Here is a 17,286-nt window from a genome sequence, read left to right on the forward strand (position 1 = left end):
ACTAATATACACAATCTGTGTGCCTATGAAAAGTTTGTATGTGAAAAATTGTGTGTCCCAGATTATTAGCTATAGGTAAAAGAAAAAAGGAGGGAAGAAATTGTATCTTTATACTGTTTTATACTGTTTGAAATTAAATAAAAATACACTTTTACATAAAAAAATAAAGTTTCTGAAAATAATAAATTAGAACATTCCTCAAAAAAAGAAAACTTGGCAGCTACTAGAGATCGTGCCCCAAAATTCCGAACCTAAGGAGGCTGCAGAAACCTCACGCTTCTGTCTCTGTGTACAAGATGCACACCATATCCAGGCAAACACAACTTTTAATTCAGAGGCAGACCCACCAACATTGAGCACTTCAGGTCTCTCCTCACAGGAACATCTTACAGACCCTATGTAAGTTGTTTTTCGTGTTACCACCATAGCTTAACACAGCCTTAACAGCACCTCATCTTGAGAGTGAGACTTCTTTACGTGGATCTCAAAGTACTCCAAGAAAGCAAATTATGAAAATATAGCTCTGGGACAAAGAAAAGTATAGAGACAATTAAAAAAATCAGTAATGGCTAGGGAGTGGGTGGGTGGGTGGAGGGATTAATAGGCAGAGCACAGAGGATTTTTAGGGCAGTAAAACGTTTCTGTAGGAAAATTCTACTTAAAAGGAAAAATGTCTACAATAGGGGAATCCATATTATTACACATTTGTCCAAATCCATAGAATGTACAACAAGAGCAAATAGTAATGGAAACTATGGGCTTTGGGTAATTATAATGTGTCCATGCAGGATTCCCTATTGTTTTTTTTGTTTGTTTGTTTTTTAAAGAATTTATTTTATTTTATTTTTTGAGAATTAAGTATATATTTATTTATATGCTCCCTGGTTCTACAAAAAATATCAAATATGCCACTGTAACCAGTTATCTAGTACTCATATTAAAAACAATCTTTTTATTTTTTTATTATTATTTTTTTAAATTTTATTTTATTAGTCGGAGGCTAATTACTTCGCAACATTTCAGTGGGTTTTGTCATACATTGACATGAATCAGCCATAGAGTTACACGTATTCCCCATCCCGATCCCCCCTCCCACCACCCTCTCCCCCCGACTCCTCTGGGTCCTCCCAGTGCACCAGGCCCGAGCACTTGTCTCACGCATCTCACCTGGGCTGGTGATCTGTTTCACCATAGATAATATACATGCTGTTCTTTCGAAACATCCCACCCTCGCCTTCTCCCACAGAGTCCAAAAGTCTGTTCTGTACATCTGCGTCTCTTTTTCTGTTTTGCATATAGGGTTATCGTTACCATCTTTCTAAATTCCATATATATGTGTTAGTATGCTGTAATGTTCTTTATCTTTCTGGCTTACTTCACTCTGTATAATGGGCTCCAGTTTCATCCATCTCATTAGAACTGATTCAAATGGATTCTTTTTAATGGCTGAGTAATATTCCATGGTGTATATGTACCACAGCTTCCTTATCCATTCATCTAGGATTCCCTATTGTAATGAATGGACCACTCTCCTGGGGAGACTGAGAGTCTGGGAGAGGTCAGGGTGTGCGGGGAGAGGAATGTCTACGAGAACTCAAGTTTCCTATGAATCTAAAACTGCTCAAAGACATCATCTACTTAGAAGGAAAGGGGGAGAAAAAGTAGTGGTCCTGTAAGGTGAAAAGAATGGCAGAAGCATTTTATATGCAGGGAAATGGTAGTATCTGAACAATTTGGCAGAGCTGAAAGATAACCAAGCAGCCCCACCAAAAAAAAAGAAAAGCCTGCTTTCAATGTAATGCAAGGATAAAGAGCCACCGGTTTGGTCCTAACTTTCTTATGTTGGGTTCATACAAACTAACAAATGATAGCTGTGGCTAAGAATTTCCCGTGTCATAGAGGAGAGTTGTTAGAACAGCTCTACAGCCGGCCCTGTGAGGCCGCTGAGAGCTCCTGGTGAAAGCTTGGCTACCTTAGAGCTGGCTCCCAGGCATCTCCTCCCACGGTCCTTCCAGCAGTGGGCTCTTCCCCAAGGCTCCGTTCACTCGCTCCCAGCGGTGGGAGAGGCACTCCCGGAGTCTCCAGAAATAAAGAGAACTCTCCAGTAGCTCTTGCGCTGGCAGTGTGACGCTCACAAGCGGCCCAGTGCTGCAGAGGGGAAGCAAAATTAAGCTATTCAGAAGCAAAGTCTGCAGTTGTGAATGTGCTAAATTAAGGGCACACTTGATAAGCCTTTCAGACGGGACCACCAACCACAGCTGGCTCACCACTGCAGCAGGACGGAAAAGGGTCTGCAAACACACACGTGGTAGGCTGAGATCAGGAGTCCACATGACTCTTAAATGCTTTTCTAAATAACACAAAAGCCAGGAGGATCCGACTTGGTAAACTTCAAAATCAAGTTCCTTTAAAGTCCATATACCACGTACTCTAGCCACTACAAAGACAAACCAACAAAACCAATGGTCTTGCACATATTAATCATTTTATGTACCTGGGAAAAACAAGGTTCGAGCTGTCTAAAAGTACAGAATCAACGTCTCTCTCCAGACCCCTGGCTGCTATGAGAGATGCTCCGTGCGCCAGAGTAATCAGTTTCTCCTGCTTCCACCCAGAATAACCTGATTTGGGTCCATTTTCCACCTCCATTTTCAGCGGTAGAGAGATCTAGTTCAAAGACTCGTAAAACAAAGGTGGGGTTAGAAGCACACAGAGGAAGGGAAAGGGGCTGCAGATAACTATCAAAAAAAAAAACCCAAAAAGCCACCCAAGCTCCCTTTTCCTTTAGGAAGACTTCAAAAACATCAACATTTGCCAAAGGAAGAGGAAGTTTTTATTAGAAGCAAACTTTCCCATTCAAAAAACAGTGAAAAACTTACCCCTTTCAGAAAACAGCACTTTGTTGTTGTTTTTTTTAATCTCAAGGACCACTTTGCCAAGAACACTTTCAGGTAAATAAATTTAAGCAGAAAACAAGTCCAAAATACAGCATTCCTCAATAATTATTCGGAAGTAAAATCACATCAACCTTGGAATTGAAGGGAAATGTTTTACAAATAACTTCGAAAACTTGCCTCATTCAGTTTAAATTCACAATCCAATTGAAAAGAGAAATTGAGAATATAAAAATAAGATGGACAAAAACATAAGATACTAAAAATAAGACACACAAAAATATCCCCCTGTAGAAAGGTCAACCAGAAACTTGACATTTTCAGCAATCATTTAGTGAAGTTAAAGAGTAAAAATCCATTTCTAGAGTGGACATCTTTAAAAACAAACTCCAGTTAAGCAGTATCCACAAACCTTGAGTTTCAGAACAAACTGTTGAAACCTTGGTATTTTCCAAGATCCTGGGCCAAGGAAATTTGGCAGCTTCACACCAAAGAAGTTACATTCACGTCTGCTGAAGATTAACTGCATTTTAGAAGGTGGCCAGTTCAGATGGGCCAGTTTGTCTCTGCCCTTCCTAGGGCCGGCCATATCTTCAAGTTATAGGTACTATTTGGGGAGGAGCTTTAGATAAGCAAGAAAATGTAAAAAATACTGGTCCATATTTTTCTGATTCTTTTTAAAACAGTGCTTTTTTAAAATTACAGATGTACTTCTAATTTCCCTGACAACTTCCCAGCCCTATCACCTTTCCTGAAGGGAATTCCTTCAAGACCCTATTCAGGTTCTCCTGCCTTACTTCAGCCTTCCCTAATGATTTACACATTTTCCAGCTCTTTCCATTCTAATTCCTCTGTATATATGTTCTACAAGATTCACTTCTATATGACCTGGCACTTAATCCTCTGTCTTGAACAACATTGGTCTCAAAAAATAAATAAATAAATAAAACTAGGCAAGGATGACATATTAATCATTTGTGCTTTCCTTTCCTCATGGTACCTAGGATACAGTTGGTGCTCAAGAGTTACTAGATAAAGATCAAGTCCTCAAATTGAGCATAGTTTAATATTTGCTTTAAAATTATTAGGCTCTCAAATAACCCATAGGTTGAAGTCAAAACTATGGTGTACTATAAAGAAGAACAAGTCAGTAAAATGAGAGCAAAGGTGGAAAACAAATTCCAAATACTTGACTTTTCAAATGTTCTCCTCAGGACCCATCTCTGCACCAATACATTTCATGCCAATAGCAACCGTGACAGATCTTGACAGGTCTTGTTCAAAACCCCAAGAGCATTTTTTTTTTCCCAAGAGCATTTTAAAAAATAAAAACAAACAAAAAAGAGGCGTGCACCAATTAAAATCAGTGCTATAAAATAAATACCTATACAGATCTCTTTTGATTTACCTGATTACATCCTGATAAACCCATCGCTGAAATGTCCTAAGCTGAAAATGCATGCACCCACCAGACATCGTAGAGGAGCCCAGCCTATCTCAAACCTGCTCAGAACACTTACATCAGCTTACAGTCAGGCAAATTCACTTACCACAAAGCTATTTTAGAATGAAATGCTGAATATCTCATGTACTTTATTGAGTACTGTACGGAAAGTGGCAAGCAGAATGCCTGTGTTGGCTGTTTACCCTGGTGATCACGTGGCTGACTGGGAGCTACCGCTGCCCAGCCTCATGAGACAGTACTGCATGTCTCACGTCGTTTGTTAGGCCAGGAAAAGATCAAAATTCACAATTCAAAGTACACTTTCCACTGAATGCGTATTACTTTCGCACCATCTTAACACTGCAAAATCGTGAAGTCGAACCATCGTTAAGTCAGACACCATGTGCATATAGCAAAGTGCTGCAACCTGTCACAAAACTTTCAGTGAACTGAGTTTTTTCCAAAACCTTGGCCAATTTACTTGCTTAGCTATGGACGTTTAATTATTGGCAACTAATCATGCCGTGTGAAAATCTGACCCATTAAGGTTAGAGGCACATTCCTGTGAAGTGGTGGAGGGTGAGAGTGAGAAAGGGGAAAAGGAGAAATCCAAAAAAACGTTCTAACTCCAAGTGCAGGCTTAACATAGTAGTACATTTTTCTTTAATCCAATTTACGAGAACATGCATAGTTTCTTAAAAGTTGTTGTAATATGATGGGACTGAGTAACAAGCAAGCATAAAAGGTACTTAAAATCAGACATGTTCTTGGCAGTCAATACAGCAGCTAAGCAACAGGAGAAAAAAATCAGGGCAAGTTTTCTCAACTTTTTAATTATAACTATATTCTTGGCTTCTAGAAGCTGTGACTTTCAACTACAGATCCTTGCCCTTTCAAGACATCATCCCCTATGTAGTGATAGATGTTATTGTGTTATTGTGTTATTGTGGTGATCATTTTGCAATATATACAAATATTGAATCACTGTAATGTACACCTGAAACAAATGTCAGTTGTATTTCAATTAAAAAAAAAGACAAAAGACATCATCCCATACTTACCCTGTCTATCCAGCCAGCCTCACAACCCAAATAAACCATGGTGTATCTTGCTACAGAATTACTGTTAAAACTGAAATGAAGCAGCATATGACAGCAAGAACATAGACTTAGGAAAGAGTCAAACCCAGTTTTCCAACCTACTAAATGTGATCTTACATAAATCACTTAACCCCTGTTTGTTGCAATTTCCTTTGCCATGAAACAAGGTTACTTATCTCCCATCTTTAAGAACTGATGGCACTTCTCTGGTGATCGCGGTGGTAATGAAGGGGGCTACGGTTCAATCTTTGGTCAGGGAACTAAGTTCCCATATGTGGTGTGCAATAAGCCCACACGCTGCAACTAGAGAGCCCTCACATCTTAATTACTGAGCCCACATGCTCGAGAGCTCGTGATCTGCAATAAGAGATGCCTCAGTGCTGCAACTACAGAAAAGCCCCCACATGCCTCAACTTTTGAAAAGCCTGTATGCCAAAATGAAGACCAAGCAGAGCTCTCAAAAAAAGCTTTAAAAAAGTTAGCAAAAATGCCAGCTATCATTAAGTTCTAGAGCTGTGCTAACTACACACTTTCATTTTCTGATTTAATCCTAACAACACAAAAATGGAGAGGAAGGTATTAGTATTTCCATTTGAAAGATAAGAAAACAATGTTAGAAAGGTGAAGTAAGTCTGTCCCAAGATCACACTTTTGAAATATGTAGCAAAACAAATCAAGCTTCACTGAGTCCAAAATCTGTGTTAATTACCAGTAAGTTAAAACTGTATCCTGACTATTCCTAAGAATTAAAATGAATTCTTATAGTAGGTAGTTTTAGTTCCCTTCCCTGTTTACTACTTCTTAAAATAACAGGAGTTCTAAAGGAGCATGGTAGAAAAGCATGAAGTATACCAATCCCAAACAATACACAAATCATCCACACGATACTACAAGTGTCCTCTTGTTCTGGCTCTAAAATAACATCGCTATAGCCAAGCATATAATGTCAAGGATCCTTGAAGAACAATCTACTCCAGATACTGGAATATGTGGGCAAGGCATTATTTACAAGTAATTCTGAAGGAAAGCAACAAGAAATGTCAACCAGTTCCCAAGATTCCCAATCTCCAGTGGGCAAAAAAGCAGGTCAAATTCCCTACATGACTGATGCGCCTGGGGACGCCACCCAGCCCATGGAGCCAGGACAATCACAGAAGCTGAGGAAAGATAAAGACTGATTGAATCAGGAAGTAGAGAGGAGCTCAGTGAAGTGAAGTCGCTCAGTCGTGTCTGACTCTTTGCTATCCTGTGGAGTATAGCCCACCAGGCTCCTCTATCCATGGGATTTTCCAGGCAAGAATACTGGAGTGGGTTGCCATTTCCTTCTCCAGGGGATCTTCCTAACCCAGGGATCGAACCCAAGTCTCCCACACTTCAGGCAGATGCTTTAACCTCTGAGCCACCAGGGAAGCCCGAGGGTCTAGCAAATCTCCTTCTCTAGGGACTTCCAAATTCTCTATAGCCATTAAGCTTTAGGATTTGGGAAGGAGAAACTGAAATTTTCAGAAAGTTCCCCAGATTATGAGCTATTAACAACAACAAAAAAAAAAACTTCCAAACACCCTTTTTCCATTATTATAGATACCTAAAAAAAAATTAAAGAAATAAGAAACGAACTTAATAGTATTTACAAAGAACTATATAGCCTATAACAAATGTTCAAATGCTGGCAAATGTCAGTGAGCATTATTGGGGAGCATTCCAATAGCAAGCCAAATCCAGCCCACAATCTGCTTTGGTAAACAAAAGTTTTATTGGAACACAGCCCCACTTGTTCATTTTACGTATAGTCTGCGGCTGCTTGCACATGAAACAGCAGAGTTGATAGTTGTGACAGAGTCCATATGGCTTGCAAAGCCTAAAATATTTACTATCTGGCCCTTGAGAGGAAAGGTTTGTTGATCCCTGAAATAACCTGCATTTGGATCTGTGAAGAAGGTTAACAGCACTACAGGGAATCACACGGTGAAACTGCCATCTTAAAGGCCTATTTTGCTTTGGAAACGTATTTCTTGGAATACCACTCACAGGATTTGTATACCACACGCAATGCATATAAATTTGTATTTATTTTATTTGTAAGTGTGACTCACCAGTAGCAGCAGACAGGCCCACAAGCACACATTTATGACAGCAACAGCTACAAGCAATCATGACCAATTCTCTCTTCTGCACTCCTATCATGACCTGGCTCTGGGAAATGTCAATCTTATCCTTCACTTCCACAGGTTAGCTTTCAACTTGACGTCAGTGGATTCCTTTGATGTACTAATGTCTCTATGTTGATTGTTTTAATTGTCAAAGGAGAATTGCAACACTTTTCCCATGTACCTTTTTTAACTGATTTTTCTTCTGGTAATTTGGAAAAATACAAATTTCTCAAGATATCCTGGGAAGGAGATCTACCCGGAAAGCACTCTTCTCTTCAGGTGTACATTTAGATTCAGAATAGCACTCCGACTCACTGGAAAAAGACTTGGGGGGAGGAGGCAGGCATGAATGAACCAAGTCTCCAGGATGTTTTAAGGAAAAGATTGAAAAAGATTAAGGTCCGTCTCTCACAGAGTCGGACAAGACTTAGCGACTGAACTACAGCAAAGCCTAGGTAGAAGACCAGCCAAAGTTGGGACCGGAAGAAGGTGAGATTTCCCTGGGATGGATTTAAGGTCCACATATCAGAGCACCTTCTCTTCCAGAATTTTAATTATAATTTGGCTTAGAAGAGAGGAGTTTACTGTGAACCATCACAGGAGGCAGTACAGTTAAGTACCAGACTACATTTCTGAAGATAACCTGCTAATAGCTTATAACCTCAAATACCATCATCCAAAGTGGTTTGATGGCCCATCAAAAGTCCATTTTCCTGTCCAATCAAAGGCTCATTTACTTGTGCCAGAAATATAAAGCACAAGGATCATGATAAAACTCAAGGAAACAAACGTGCTGGAATACAGTAGCAACGAGAGGCTTCCAGACGTGAACCAACGAGTTCCGGGTTGAGTCCTGCCCTGCCAATCACTGCACCGGAAGTCTTGGGCCAACTGTCTGAGCCACAGTCTCTCCCTTGCAGAGGGACAAAACGAACCTCAGGCCTCCCTTGCAGAGCTGCCACACGTGAAGTATAGGGAACCAGTAGGTGGTAACTGATGATAGCTATTATTAAAACTTTAATATTTAAGGAGCAGGTGTAAGAAGAGGAAATATTGAGGAAGACTGAGAATCACAAGGGTTGAATTAATAGGCTGAATCATATGAACTTGCCAAAATTTGACCACTACGACTCATAAAACTAGTAATTTTAAAACAAATACTATGAAAAAAAACCTGAAAGGAGAAAACATGGACAACTAATACCCCGTACTCATTCCCCCACCAGTGGCAGCCTAGAAGAAATCCAGACACCAGATGGGAAGGCTACAGACTAAAATAGAAAACACCTTCGTCAACTCCTCAGCAGATAGGAGGTGTGACTTCAGGGAAAGGAAGATTCGACAGAGACAGAAAGAAAGACACAGAAACACACACACCCCCTCACTCACATGTAGCCCGTGTAACTCGCTCGCTCGATCGCTCTTCCTGCTCTCTCCTCTTCTTTCCTTATTTCTTTCCCCATGCAAGACCAAAAGGTGACTTGTTAACCATTTTGGGAAGAAAACACGGCATTTCTTGTCAGCTGATGTTACCAGCTACATAACAAGCTTTTCCGCAGGCCTCGTAGAGCAGTTGGTGGCTACATAAAGAAATTCAATAGATCCATCACATCTACCCCCTTATTTTTCTATCTCCTTTTCATACCACAGGTATTAGTTTCTTCAAATCTTATTCTTCACCCAATTAATAGGTCTGCAGTTATTTCATGGTCATGTCAATTCCTAGATGAGATCTGAGTTTTGAGACATCCAATGAGCCCAATCCAAGGTAGCTCTATCCCAGCTATATTTAAGTTTCTCAGAGGTTCTGAGGAAAGAATCAGAGCCTCTTGAGTAGAGAGGGATTAACAACAGGCAAAGGTAAGAAAGAAGGAACTTGTCATTTCTTCCATTGCCTCAATGGACTACTCTCTAAACAGAATCAATTTCACCAGTAGTCAGATCACCTCTCTCTCTCTGTCTTTCACGTACATAAATCCCATCCTTGCAGAACTTCCGTGCTCCCCATTTCCAGGAGGCATGCGTGTTTTATCTGCTGTCTGGCAGGGATGTGGTAATCCTTGATGACTACCCTCACATGTAACACCATGTAGGCTTTCATCAGTGGATGATCTCAAAGCACTTTTTACAAGAGTTTGCAGGATTACCACCCACGTGGGCCAGAACCAGATTTTCTAGTTTTCTAATGGGATGTCTGTTTCTCCAAAGCCTCAGTCTGGGATTCCTGGGTCTATATACACGTTACTTGACAGGCATTAGCAAAGCTTCAACAGTGAGCTTCTTGAAAGTAGGCACTCTGTATATCCAATGCCCTGCTGTATCTCCAATGCCTGGATCAGCATCCCACTAGCCTTATATAAATATCTGTGGAATGAATGAAACTTAAAACTACAGAGAAACAAGAAGTATTAACAATTTCAAACTCATAAACTTGATAAAGAAAACGTCTCAATCACTAAATGCTAAGTTTCTGTGCTGTGCTTAGCCGCTCAGTCGTGTCCGACTCTGAGACCCGCCAGGCTCCTCTGTCCATGGGGATTCTCCAGGCAAGAATACTGGAGTGGGCGGCGATACCCTTCTCCAGGGGATCTTCCCAACCCAGGGATTGAACCCAGGTCTCCGACATTGCAGGCAGATTCTTTACCGTCCGAGCCACCAAGGAAGCCACACTTAAATTCAAAGCAGCACAAAATGTACCAAACTCTCATCTGGCGGGAACAGGTTAACACAAGAAACACATAAAGAATTCTAGAAAAATTACTATTTCATAAAAGTAGTCTTCATTTTAGAATGGCAGTAAGTTTTCCCAGTACATTTATTCACAAGACAATTACTCCATGGTTAAGTTCTTCAGAACTGTATCGACAGAAATTTCCAGAAACACTGATGGGGGCTATTACAAAACAGTAGGACAAAAATAAATGAACAGAGAACTAATGCTTTTAAAAATCATTCTTCCAGGACTTTCCTGGTGGACCAGTAGCTAAGACTATATTCCCTATGATGAGGGGCCAGGTTTGATCCCTGATCAGGGAACTAGATCCCACAAGACAGAATGAAGAGCTCGCGGGCAGCAACTAAGGATCCTGCATGCTGCCAAGGAAGGCTGAAGATCCCATGCACCACACTAAGACCCGGCACAGCCAAATAAATAAAAATAAAAGTTTTCTAAATAAAAATAAAAACCATTCTTCCAATGCCCTCTTGTAACTATGTTGCCAACCTAAACAAAATTTCCACCAGATCATTCTCCCTAATTAAAGTTCAACAAGGACAAACTGAGTAAAGGCAATCAACATTCTTTTCCTAATTGTTTGGTTTAATTTTTATTTGCCTATAGGCACATAGGCATTTCCAAGGCTAGGCGGGAAACTGCTTGCCCCTGTGCAGACTAAACAAGGTAACAGACCACAAAAAGCCCAAGTAAAGTTTAAAAAAATTAAAAGTGAACAAGATTTTGTATGGCTGTGTTTTCTTGTTGTTGGGTGCTCTGTATGTGTACTACATGTCCATAATTATGTCTGATAAGCTATGCATTTTATAAGAAGTAGTTGCCAGACCTGTTATAAGTTATCTGAATAACTAACAGGCAAGCTTCTTGAAGAGAAAAATAGTTTATTTATTGTTCAGCTTTATAATAACTGGGTACCATAGCATCCCTTCCATACCAGATAGTCAACAAATACTTGCTGACTGATGAACAATGAGATTAATTTGAAATAAGTTTAAAATCAAGAATCCAGTGGACTTGGGGTCTACCACTAACCAAGCAGCCTTGAACATTAGACTTCTTCAAGCCCTGCTCTATCATCTCAATAAGATTGTTGCAGGGGGTCAAGGGGCAAATGGGAGGAAACACTGCATGAATGAGCTAGGCGCACCCCTGGACCAAAGCTGCATGCCACTGGGAAGTCACCTGTGCTCTCTGGCATCCATTTTTCCTACCCAGAAGTTGAGATTGGTGGTGTAAGATGCAAAGTTCCCTCCCACCTCAAAGATTCTCTGTTTAGGTATTTCTTTTACAATCAGTAACAGGATTCCTCAAGAATTAACAGAAAAGACTACCTTTTTAATTAAAGTCGGTTTTCTAATCTACTCCTGCACTGAAATGCCAAACCAATCCACTCATTAAAAAATAATAACAATTTTCATTTAATTTATCAATTTAGTTGTAAGCTCACAGAGGTTTGCTTTTAACTTCATTTGGGGTTTCCCTGATAGATCAGTTGGTAAAGAATACGCCTGCAACACAGGAGATCCTGGTTCAATCCCTGGGTCGGGCAGATCCACTGGAGAAGGGATAGGCTACCCACTCCAATATTCTTGGGCTTCCCTGGTGGCTCAGCTGGTAAAGAATCTGCCTGCAATGAGGGAGACCTGGGTTTGATCCCTAGGTTGGGAAGATCCTCTGGAGAAGGGAAAAGCTACCCACTCCTGTATTCTGGCCTGGAGAATTCAGTCCATGGGGTTGCAAAGAGTTGGACACAACTAAATGACTTGTACTTTCACTTTCACCAATAATTTGTTTCCCAACTGAAAGATAATTGAGTAAGAAAACTCACAAAAGGGAGCAGAAAAACAGTGGGGCGGGAGGGTCTATCAAGTCCAGTCCCTCAAGGAGCATGAGAATGCGTCCAGTTTCCTAGTCAAGGAATCTGGATTAACAAAACTAAAGTCAGCGTGTCCATCTCACTCACCACACCAAACCTGCTCATCTTTATGTTCTGTCTCATGCAGTGGAACCACCAATGAACACTGATGACCAAACTGAGGAGTTCTGCTTACAAACCCCACTGCTGCCTTTGCCCCAGCCCTGACGATCTCCCAAAAGCAGTACTCTAGCTCTTCCACCGGGATCTCCTCTATGTACTCACCAACAGCGCCAACATGGCTCCCCTGAGCATCTGCAGATTCCTGGCCCAAGACTTCTCCAGCCTCTTCCAGTCATCACCCCACAAGTACTTACAGCTCCCTGAGGATATCCTGCTCGTGTTGCCTTCTGCCTTTGCACTTGTCTACCTGAAAGGTTTTTTTTTCCCCCATCTGTCAATTCCTATGCTTCAGGATCAGCTCAAGTATCACTTCCTGAAGGAAGTCTTCCCTGAAGCCCCCATACCCACACCCTGTCTAAGATATACGCACTCTCATCTGTTGTTCCCAAACTTAATTATCACAGCACCTAAAAAGCACACTTCAATTTTTCTTTTAATTTCACTGCCTAGTGAGTCTGTGAATTCCTTGAAGATAAGTAGCATTTTTTCATTTCTGAAACATCAGGGATAGTCTTATAAACAAGGGGTCCTTAATAAATGTTGATAGATGAATGGGTGAACCCTAATAATGAATTCAAAGCAGAATAGGAACTCTCTAAGGGAAATATGAACAGTTAAAATTGAGAAATAACTATGATAATAGAAAAAAGGAGGTAGGCTTACCAGAATACATGTTTTGTGTTGTCATGACTTTTCAGTCAAAGCAATAAAACTCCCCCAGAACCTAAGTTAAAGAGATTAAGAGAGAACTAACGCATTTTTTTTAATGCAAAAAGACAATTTGTAAACTAAACTTATACACGAAACCAGTTTCCTACTGACTTACATAAGCAAACAAAGAAGTATTCCCTACTCCAACAGTTTATAGACCATAATCTTTTTCTAAATCACACATATACAGAAAAGTATCAATAGCTTGAGAATAACACTCAAATATGCTAACACTGTAATATTACTGGAAATTAAAATGTCAATAGAATGTAAGAAGGGGAATGATTCATCTTATAAGAATAATGTTAGTTTTCTTTCGGAGAAAATTATTCCCGAGGTGGTACGTGAAGCCAGGCCTCCACACAATTCCCTCGGTGAGGCTCTCACTTGAATTGCAAGATCAAACCAGTTAATCCTAAAGGAAATCAACTCTGAATATTCACAGGAAGGACTGAAGCTGAAGCTCCAATACTCTGGCCACCTGATGCAAAGAGTCGACTCATTGGAAAAGACCCCGATACTGTGAAAGATTGAGGGCAGGAGGGAAAGGGGGCGACAGATGATGAGATGGTTGGATGGCATCACCAACTCAATGGTCACGAGTTTGAGCAAACTCTGGGAGTTAGTGAAGGACAGGGAAGCCTGGTGTGCTGCAGATCATGGAGTCGCAAAGAGTCGGACATGACTGAGTGACTGACCACCACCAGGCTCTCACTCACTGGTCTCCTTCCAGATGTCTTCAGTCAAGGTGCTGGGGGCCAGAGTGGGAAAAAGATGAGTTCTTCTCCCCATGACAATGCTACCTTCTTAATGGTTCTCCCCATCAGACCCATTTTTTCAACCTCAACCTTTTTATACCACACGGTGGGAAGAAAAGAATACATACCTAAATTACTATATAATTTAAATAAACTTAATAAACACAAAGAACATAAAAGAAAGGAGCCCATAGCCAAAGTTGAATGTTAAGGAAAAGACAAGGAAGATCCGGGGATAAGTTTGCTGGTTATTAGCACTGACTGTCTGGTATCACTTTACATTTACACACAAAGCTGCTTAATGCATGAGTCATTTTGAATCATGACTGTATTGATTCATTTAATATATTCAAAAAACCCTGCAATGAAGGCAACCTAGAAGTCTTGAGATGCAGATGATTCTCCATCAAAATAAGGGAAATAGAAGACATATTTTGAAAACTCAAAACCATGAATAAATGCTCAGAAAATCTGTACATAAAAAAGAATGAAATAATGCCATTTACACCAACAAGGATGCGACTAGAGATTATCATACTAAGTGATGTAAGTCAGAAAGACAAATACCATGTGATATTACTTATATGTGGAATCTAAAATATGGCACAAATAAACCTATATATAAAATAGAAACAGACTTACAGACACAGAGAATAGGCTTGTGGTTGCCAAAGGGGAGGAGTGAACTGGGAGTCTGGGGTTGGTAGATGCAAACTATTACATTTAGAATGGATGAACAAGATCCTAGTGTACAGCACAGGGAACTATATTCAATATTCTGTGAAAAAAACCGTAATGGAAAAGAATATAAAAAAGAACATATATGTGTGCATAACTGAGTCACTCTGCTATACAGTGGAGATTGGGCCAACACTGCAAATCAACTATACTTCAATTAAAAAGCTGAATTAAAAAAAAAAAATTTTAATAAATAAATAAAAAACTGAATTAAAAAAGAAAAAAAATTTTAAATGCTATTGCTTTCTCATAAATGGGCAGAAGAATGTGAGATTTCTTAGTCTATCAAAATTGAACGTAAGTTTAACAAATGAAAGATTCAGAATTCACTGTTCTGGAGGATTCTGTCAATGAAAACTGGTGTCAACTAAAGGAGTGGTCTAGGAATTTGGCTTCTACTTTCTCTTAGTTCAGAAGATAATAGGGAGCCCAAACTTAAACTTCTACTTCAGAGATCTTAGCTTCAAAATCAGTCTTATATGCTGATGGTTTCTTTAGGGGATGATTAATATGTTCTAATATTAGATAGTGTTGACAGCTGAACAACTCTGTGTATTTACTAAAAGCCACTGAATTGTATACTACAAAAGAGTGAATGTTTCAGTATAAGAACAAGTCAATAAAAACTGTTATTTTAAAAATCAGTCTTAAAGCTCTTATGCTTTTTTCTATATAACTTAGACTGTGAGTGTATGCTGTAACGTGCCTGCTAACCGTATGAGCATATTTTGTCTCCTGATTCATTTTGTGGAAAGAGCCAAGACACTAGGATCACACAGTTTGGGAACTGAACCCAAGTCTGTCACTTCCCAGGCTCAGGGATCTTGAGCACATTACTGTCTGAGCCCCAGTCCCCAGCTATAAAACAAACAGACATTACCTATCAGATGAGGGACTGAGCATCTGCAAATCATCACCAAGGTCAGACTGATAGTGCGTGTGTGTGCTTAACCTGACTCTTTGAGACCCCATGGACTGTAGCCCACCAGGCTCCTCTGTCCATGGGATTTCCCAGGCAAAAATACTGCAGTGGGCTGCCATGCCCTCCTCCAGGGGATCTTCCCAACCCAGGAATTGAACCAGGTCTCCCACGTTGCAGGCAGATTCTTTACTGTCTAAGCCACCAGGGAAGCCCTAGACTGATAGTAACTGGCAGAAAATTAAAATGGGATGAACTCTAAGAATGACATATTAGGAGTAAGAAGAAATAAAAGAATAGATGCAAAAGCAGGAAGAATGTGGCAAATGCAGAGTCAGGACCAAAACCAGACTGCCTAGAATCAGGGCAAATCCCTCTGGAACCCCTTTTTGGTTCTAATGATGCTTTGGGGTGGTGGTGAGGTGAAGTGGGATGATGGGGATCAGGCTAATCCCAGAGCAAGTGCTATTACCAACTTTTCTATGAATACTTCAATCTCTGGATTCTTCAAGTAATTTTATGAGTAACCACAAAGCAGAGACATTTTCCATACTTCTATAACCCCTCAACTGTCATTAAGCATTCAGTCCACTAACAGAATTATAGCCTCTTGATTTGGTTTGCTATTAATTAGAACACATAGTTTGGCACCAGGATTCATGTTATATAGATTAATTCTATATAATAAAACATGCCTGAAGTTTCTTATATTAGCAGCCTTTGCATCACAAACCTCAAGATTTCACACCTGTGACTAATTTACATCAGCACAAGTTGAAACTTTGGCTTTTCCATCATTTGTGATATTGCAACCCTTAAGAAACAACTTACCTGACAATTAATACACCTAATCTATATTTACCATCAATAAGTCAAAAGCCCAACTGGGCCAGAATTTCTACAGTCAAAGTCTTTATAGTGGTTTTAATAACATCATTCCTCATGGAAAATGGGCACTATTTGCCAAGCAACAATTAAAAGAAAGAAAAACGTTTTGTATAAAGTGTGTATATATGCACGTGTGTATGTACACACATATATACACATATATATTTTTAAAAAACATGTTAACTTTATGCCACACATGTTTCTACCCTCAAAAAACAATTCCAAAAGAGTTAAAAAGATGAGTAAGTTGTCCTGTCCCCCCCCCACCCCAGGTAACGGCTACACCACAGTCAACTAAATTCTCTCACCCCAAGTTGCTTAGGAGATCAACAGGTTAACAAACTATAGTCTTCTGCAGCAGAACTTTAAAGTGATAGGAGATTAGCAGGAAAAAATAAATTAGCAATTGTTGCTGCTCACCATCCACACAGTCAACAATTCTGAGAGACATTCCACTGAGTTTCAGGTCACTAAACCCTTGTCCATTTTATAAGTGTTTGTCTCCTGCTTTTGCTTTTATACTTTTTAAATCCCAGAGGGAAAGGATAACGTCCTGTAAGTATTAGAATGGCTTAGTTTCTAAAACTGGCAGGAAGGAAAAGGCTAGCTTCTATTAGTTCTAATTTTGAAAGCATTAAGTATTGGGGGAGGAACCTCTGAGATAATAACCTTTTACTTATTTTTTAGTTGTCTTTTTAGTTATTTATTTTTTAGTTGTCTCAGGTGCATTTTTGTTGGTTCTATCAGCATTGCTGTGCAATCAGGTTTATTTTAAGACAACACATTCTAGCATAAATTCAACCGAGTTTCCTAGACTTGTAGCCAAATTTAGACTGATTTAACCAGAAGGTGTCCTTCCATCGTTTTCATGTTGGATTTACGAAGCGTGGCTTAGATACATATCGAGAAGCT

At 39.8% G+C, this 17,286-nt stretch overlaps 1 protein-coding gene across 2 annotated transcripts in view; it reads right to left on the reverse strand.

Annotated features, from left to right (window-relative positions):
- ACVR1 (activin A receptor type 1) overlaps positions 1 to 17,286 on the reverse strand; it is a 129,323-nt gene that overhangs the window by 69,974 nt on the left and 42,063 nt on the right. Inside the window, exon 2 of one of the 2 annotated variants that reach the window (XM_065931574.1) lies at positions 1,973 to 2,148. The exons of the other annotated variant lie outside the window; for it this stretch is intronic. The gene's annotated coding sequence lies outside the window, so the exon portion shown is untranslated. The remainder of the gene's footprint in view (positions 1 to 1,972; positions 2,149 to 17,286) is intronic. 2 annotated transcript variants of the gene reach the window in all.

The sequence above is a fragment of the Muntiacus reevesi genome, chromosome 3 (genome assembly GCF_963930625.1).
Source record: "Muntiacus reevesi chromosome 3, mMunRee1.1, whole genome shotgun sequence".
NCBI lineage: Eukaryota > Metazoa > Chordata > Mammalia > Artiodactyla > Cervidae > Muntiacus > Muntiacus reevesi.